Source organism: Anarhichas minor, unplaced genomic scaffold, assembly GCF_050575085.1.
Source record: "Anarhichas minor isolate MPS153535 unplaced genomic scaffold, ASM5057508v1 ptg000136l, whole genome shotgun sequence".
Classification (NCBI taxonomy): Eukaryota; Metazoa; Chordata; class Actinopteri; order Perciformes; family Anarhichadidae; genus Anarhichas; species Anarhichas minor.
Genome location: NW_027466582.1, coordinates 1,537,636 through 1,544,751, shown reverse-complemented (window position 1 = coordinate 1,544,751; position 7,116 = coordinate 1,537,636). Strand labels below are relative to the sequence as shown.

The 7,116-nt window shown below is 40.1% G+C and overlaps 1 long non-coding RNA gene across 1 annotated transcript; it reads right to left on the bottom strand.

Moving 5' to 3' along the window:
- Positions 1-915: 915 nt before the first annotated feature.
- LOC142941654 (uncharacterized) lies at positions 916-3,640 on the bottom strand. Its single transcript, XR_012951512.1, has 2 exons — positions 3,200-3,640; positions 916-2,928 (listed from the first exon to the last, which is right to left on the bottom strand). It is a non-coding gene; the product is annotated as an uncharacterized LOC142941654 (long non-coding RNA).
- Between the last annotated feature and the right edge of the window lie 3,476 nt (positions 3,641-7,116).

Sequence of the window (7,116 nt, the reverse complement as noted above, 5' to 3'; positions counted from 1 at the left end):
CACATTTGTTTCCCCTCTGAATAAGTTGCTAAGATGACTGGGTTGATCCGGAGATTGATTTGAATGTGTTTGATTTTGAGATGCACCGATACTGATATCGGTAATTGAGGTGTAAATGACACCGGATGACTCATTGTTTTTCTTTATTTCAGAATATTGGGCAGCTGCTGGCGTCGGGCTGGCGGTTCTGTCGCTGCTATTAAAGACAAAGATTATGTATTCTTCCTTCATAAAGAATGAATAAAAATATATCCATCAAAGTGATTAAATCATGTTATTGTGGATTGTCTCTGTACGTTTGTCACATCTCTGATATGGATTCTTATCAAAACTTAGGTAAAGGTCTTATAATAAGTAGATTTAAGTGGTTGGTCATACGACCTAGTTCATTTGAAGCATACAGCGACTCTAACTTTGTGATTACTTTGCACTTTTACTGATTGTTTACTTGTACCCAGTGAACATTTTTCCGTTGAATAGACGTTTAAAAGACTTCTACGCCCAACGTTGAAAAGACGTTCAGAATTGGTTCAAAAGTGAAAGTTTTTTCGCCGACTATTTGTAGACGTTGATTAAACGTTCACGCTTAGACCAGATTTAAACGTGATTTGCAATACTATAATTTTCCATCCACTACATTGTGCTATTAATAATAATATATCATGATTTAGAGGCTTACTAAGAAACCACATCCACATTTATCAGTTGAAAGCCGGTATTGGACATCACGTTGATATCTGGTCTAAACGTGAACGTTGAATCAACGTCTTCAAATAGTCGGCGAAAAAACTTTCACTTTTCAACGTGTTTTCAACGTCAAAATGCTCTCAGATCATTATGTAGCAATTAAATACTTAATGTTAATAACACATCAACAGTTTCCACTTACAGGACAAAAGACCAAGTGACACAGGCAGCAGTTCATTTGTATTTATTAAAGCACAATATCAATATAAACAATGTTCTTTATATAAAACCATAATCTCCTTTTCCTGCTTTAAAAGTCGTTTTCAAAGCCACACAGGAGCCGGTTTCAGGAGATCTGCCATATTTTCAAGCTGGACATCTGTAAATAAAACAAGTATTATAAAACATATTCACTTTTAGACCAGTTTTGAAGGTCTCTTCACCGGAGACCATAGACGTCTTTTAAACACGTTTTCAACGGAACGATGCTGACCTGGATATTACACCCAGTGAGCACTAACCCAGATTTGAACGTTGATTTCTGGTTGAAAACGCGTTGAAATGGGGTCTGAACGTCTTGGAGCTATTGTCACCGTCTTTTCAACCGGCTAAATTACGGTTACAATACCAACGTGTCACAAAACACCAATTTCTTTTAAAATATTGATGGTTTGTTCAGTTGTAGGTTGAAAGAGACGCGATTTCGGTTGACAATAGGTCTAAGACGTTCAGACCCCATTTCAACGCGTTTTCAACCAGAAATCAACGTTGAAATCCGGGTTAGTGCTCACTGGGCCAATGGAGGACTAACATGGAGGAAGACCCCGATCCGGGAGTTAAACAAACTCTTTAGACAAAACAACAACCGACAAACACACAAAGCTTTGACAGCGTCTCGATATGAAGGACGCGCACCGGCAGTATCCGCTACACTGGGTACATCCCAAGTGTCTTAATTGCATCTCCGTTTCCCTCACTTGGGTCCTTTCCTTGCGTCTTAGTCCCTCCCACCAGGGATGCATGGAGGAAACCATGCGAGGAGAGAGGAACGAGGAAATATGTTTTAACAGACATGAGACGTCCTTTCCTCAGTTGCGTCACGTGAAGTGACGTCTGTTTCTGATGACAGCTGATCAGCTGATCACAGCTGATCAGCTGTCAGTCGGCTTTAACAGCTGGAGAGACTTTAGATAAGTTTGTGTCTGTTCACATGATCACTGTACTTAATAACAGTAACTAATAATACTAATAACTAATAAAGACACACAGTAATCACCACTGTAGAGGTGTTTCTCTCTGTAGTCTGTTAACAAACTGTGTTCTGTGTTCTGTTTATAAGCGCAGGATCCATTTCTACCGGCGGAATGCGACATCGTCTTATTTATGAATTATTTGCGTCTGTACGTTTTGAAATTCAGATTGTGACGTCGATATTAAATAACCCAGAATATGATTATTGTTTCTCTTAAATGATAAAACTCATCAAACCCGACAAACAATCAGGAATGAACAGCCTCACGTGACTGAATGAAATGATACATGATGTAAAATGTGTTTCGTCTCTCCAGCTCGCTCTCTCTCTCTCTCTCTCTCTCTCTCTCTCTCTCTCTCTCTATATATATATATAAAGTGTTTCGTCTCTCCAGTTCCCTCTGACTTTAATTGTTTCCACAATAAAAGTTCAGATCATGAAAACACAAATCTTTCTAATAAATGTAGAAAGTTGTTTGTGGTCCTTTTGTTGTTCAGTCTACAATGAACATTTATTTAAACCAGATGTTGAATCAGAAAACGAATCAAATATAAAGCTTGAGTTTAATCTGTGATCTGTCTTCACTGTTTACATGTTGAAAAAAATCTCATCAGTCCGATCGGCTGCAGCGTCCAATCACATGACTGATGAACAATGAGGGGGCGTGTCGGCCGTTAAAACACTTCCTGGAAGTCTGTTCTCGTGGGTCCTCCCTCATGGCTCCTCAGAGATCCCTCCTCCCTCCTCCATCCTCGATCCTCAGAGCTAAATAAGAGCTTCGTCAATATGGCGGCGCAGAACAACTTCCGGTTCAAGCGAGGATCGAGGAGCGAGGAAATGAGAATTAAGAGACTTGGGATGTACCCACTGTATCTGGATGTTGTTCGGAGGAACGCCCTCCTGCTGGAGGGAACAAATAAGACCCGCATCTGCTGCTGCGTTCACGGGTTGTCGGAAATACCGGGATTTTCCATGATCACAATCATCTTCTATGTGTACACAAAACCACACGTTCAAGGAATTTCACTTTAATGCCTCCTTTACATGTCATCAAAATGTTATCAATGCTTTACTGCCTTGCTAAGATTATGTAGCTGATAGAAATCTTGAAATAAGCTGCTAAAGTTGCATAAATAAAGAGTGAGTAGAAGTTAAGTTGCAACAGTTTGAGTCCGTGAACACTTAAAGGCATGTTTACTCCACAGACATCCTTGTTAAAGCTGTCTGTAATATCACATCAACAGTGTGCATGTAACGCACCAGCAGCTCTGCAGTTCCTCCTTCCTCCTCTGTTACTGCTGAACACACTGACACACAGCTGCACTTCTCCTCTCTGCACTCATTCTGTCTGCGTGCTCGTCTCAGCGAAAGTGAAAGTGTTCCACCGACCGAGAGGGTGTGTCCGTGTACGTGTTGGTAGCTGTTATTATTTCCTGTCCGGTTTGAGACCGACATGCCAGAAGTATTATCAACAAATTACCAGGCTCTTTCGTAAGTAACTATAAGTTATAAAGTATCTTGTAAAAGTTTAATATATATTCCGTGCGAGGCTGTGAACTGCTGAATCTCAACCATGTATCGGAGCCATCCAGATTATAGGCCTCTGAGGTAACTTTAGCTGTTCAAGCTTGTGCAGAGCTGCAGTGACACAACAGTTTGTGATACATGTAGCCTCCACCTTCGCCTCGTTTAGCTTTACTTTATTTTATTAACTGTGTTGACTTTAAGTTCCTCTTTCTCTCTTTCCTCCTCAGAGACATGGACCGGGAGGAGATTACTGGTGAGAAAACGAGTTTGCTTATTTATTTATTTTAATAAATGAAGCTACTCAGAGGTGGAATGTAAATAAGTACATTTACTCAAGTACTGCAACTCAAGGTGATTTTGCATTCGAAGGTTTCAGACAAACTGAAGGATTGAGTGTAAATGCAGCATTAACAGTAAAACACTGACAGAGACCATTTTGATGCACAATGACTACTTTCACTTTTGATTCTTACAGTACATGTCTGCTGCTAATACTTAAATACCATTATTTACCAGGACCGTTTCTCATTTTATATATATATATATATATATATATATATATATATATATATTCATTGTGGTATTAGTACTTTTACTTAAAGGAACAGTGTGTATCATTCAGGGGGGGTTTTATTGTCAGAAACAGAATATAATAACTATGTTTTCTTTAGCGTATAATCACCTGAATAAAAGAATCGTTGCATATTCGTTGCATTAGAATGAGTCGTTTCTATCGACATACAGAGCGTCCTCTTATCGGAGCACCCGCCATGTTACTACGGAAGCCCACAACGGGCAAACCACACACTGGCTCTAGATGGGTCCATTTGTGTTGTTTTCATGTTTAAGCGTCGGTCACCGTAGTTTTCCTACATGCTTGGCACACAGGTAAAGCTTCAGGTGGTTGCAATCTCTAACCTCGCCACTAGGTGCCGCCAGATCCTACACACTACACCTTTTAAGTAAAGGATCTGTCTTTGAGTGTAATGATGTTACTTTCCCCAAAAAATGATCATTAGGTTGAAAAATCACATACCAATTTAATAAAATATCGGTATCGCCCATCCCTTGTTTTACGCCGTTAATGAAAGTGATAAAGTTTGTGAATGTGTAAAAACCTTTTCCAATGTCTGCTGAATCTAACTAACTAGATTCTCTCTGAAACTATGTAAAGCTCAATAATGACTCAGACATTCTTCTCTGTCTTTAGTGTCGGGGAAGAAATTCTTTGTCCACTTGGCGGGAAAAACTAACGATGCTCATCGTGACTTTGTTGCAAAGCTTAAAGGCATTGGCAAAATCGATGTGGCCACTCCTGAAGACAGTGACTTCCTCGTGGTTTTCTGTCCCATCGTTTCACGAGTTGGAACGGACATCAGCACGGCCCTGAACAACATTCCAGGTAGGAAATGCCTTCGTTCGCCAGTTTCTTATTGGACTTTCAATTCCCATACTTTTAGCTGGCGCTCCCAAGACTCAACACAACCTTTCATATCATTACTTTGCTTTTAAAGATCTCAGCTTTACTGTTTAGAATTACTCTCACCACACCTCAACTCCCAAACCTTGTTTCCAGATGCAGCCGGCAGCTGTTTTAAGTAAAAGAGCTCTGATAGGCCAACTGTACCTGTCTTGTCCCAAACAGCAGACATCAGAGACTAGCTGGACATATGAACTCGTTCTCAATCCAAACTCCAGACATATGGATGCATATTCAGGACCCCTTGGCCTCATGCTTTAACGCACCTGGTACCGCTTGGTGTCACGTAGGTCCAGGCAACAAAACTACTGGGTTAGGTTGAGGAAAGATAGTGGTTTGGGTTGAATTAAGTGAGTTTACTAAAGTTGTTTACGTAAGTTAAACATGTTACATATGTCACATGGGTTCGGTGCGTTATGTAAGTTAACTTAGCTACCGATCTTAAAATAAGTCAACGTTGAGTTTTGGTTTCACAAAGGACACAGACTGTGGTCTACTTGTTCATTGAAAGCCCGGTTTGCCTCAAGTTCACCATGTCAACTCTAAAAGGTGGTTGTATCATTTAGTGTTTAAAGAGTGTTCTGCTGCCCCCAAGTGGCAAAAACAAATCCCCATGTTTAAGAATACAATGGCAAGAAACTTCTAAGATGTATAGGAAAGGTGTGTCACGTTGTTTCTGACTCATTTGTTTGTGCTGTCTTTGCTTACAGCTGGTAAACCAGTAATTCTGGTGGTGATGCATCACACCTTCAATCGTGAATACGTTGTAGCTGAAAGCAGCAGACAGGTGTCCAACCCAAACGTCCTGCTCACTGTGGACCTCCTGTTCCATGAGCGCAACCTCCTGACCAGCAACCGCAACGACATAGCGCTTGACGAGGTCGAGACGTTTCTTGGATCTTCCCGTTCAGTGGTAACGACTATTTTTTACTGATCTAATACAATCAGGTTTCCACACAATCGATGCAGTCTATGGTCCACCTCTGACATGATGCAGTTTCATTGTTAATAATTCATATTACTTATTTTGTTTCTCCCTTTCAGGTTCCTACCTGGAATAAGAGTAAGTATTACATTAACCTCAGATTTCAGATCAAATTACTTCTCTCTTGATTTATTACCTCAGTAAACATTGTAAACATGAGTTTATGGTCTCAATCTCTAGTTTCAAGTCTTCTTCAATAAGCATGATGTTCATTTAGTAAATGGTCCATTTAGAGTCAAATAGCAGGGTATGCTTTAGGGCGGGGCTACTGTGATTGACAGGTCTCTATCACGACCTCGTCCAGTCTGGGAGTTGTCCGTGTTTCCGTCTTAAAAGCTTTAACCCTTTCACTGTGTGTTTTCAGTTCATGCAACTTAATTGTAACATTCTGTTCACACAAAAATGTCTTAATCAGCGTTCAGTTGTACTGAACTCTCGTGTCACTTCTGGTTACAAAAAAACAAGATGGCGTCAGACAAAAATGCAGAACTGGAGGCTTCAAAGCCAAAGTCCACAAACCAATAGGTGATGTCATGGTGACCTGGTCCACTATACAGTCCACCACTTCAGTTTGGAGGGCTATTTCCTGGTTGAAATCATACAGTGAGGGATTTTGAGTACGGTCACATTTGTTTCCCCTCTGAATAAGTTGCTAAGATGACTGGGTTGATCCGGAGATTGATTTGAATGTGTTTGATCTTGAGATGCACCGATACTGATATCGGTAATTGAGGTGTAAATGACACCGGATGACTCATTGTTTTCCTTTATTTCAGGATATTGGGCAGTTGTTGTTGTGGTGATGGTGGTGGTGATGGTGATCACTGTCATCATTGTTGAAGAGATGAAGAAGAAGAAGAAGGTCTGAGAGGGCTGCTGCTAACACGCACGACATGATTTTGTTTCAGTATTGTTTTAATATTAAGATAAAGGCATTGGCAAAAAGGACAAAACATTCAGTAAAATAATGCTTGCTGCTGCTTTGTGCTATTAAAGATAAAGATTATATGTTGTTCCTTCATAAAGAATGAATAAAAATATATCCATCAAAGTGATTAAATCATGTTATTGTGGATTGTCTCTGTACGTTTGTCACATCTCTGATATGGATTCTTATCAAAAATGAGGTAAAGGTCTTATAGTAACAAGTAGATTTCAGTGGTTGGTCATACGACCTAGTTCATT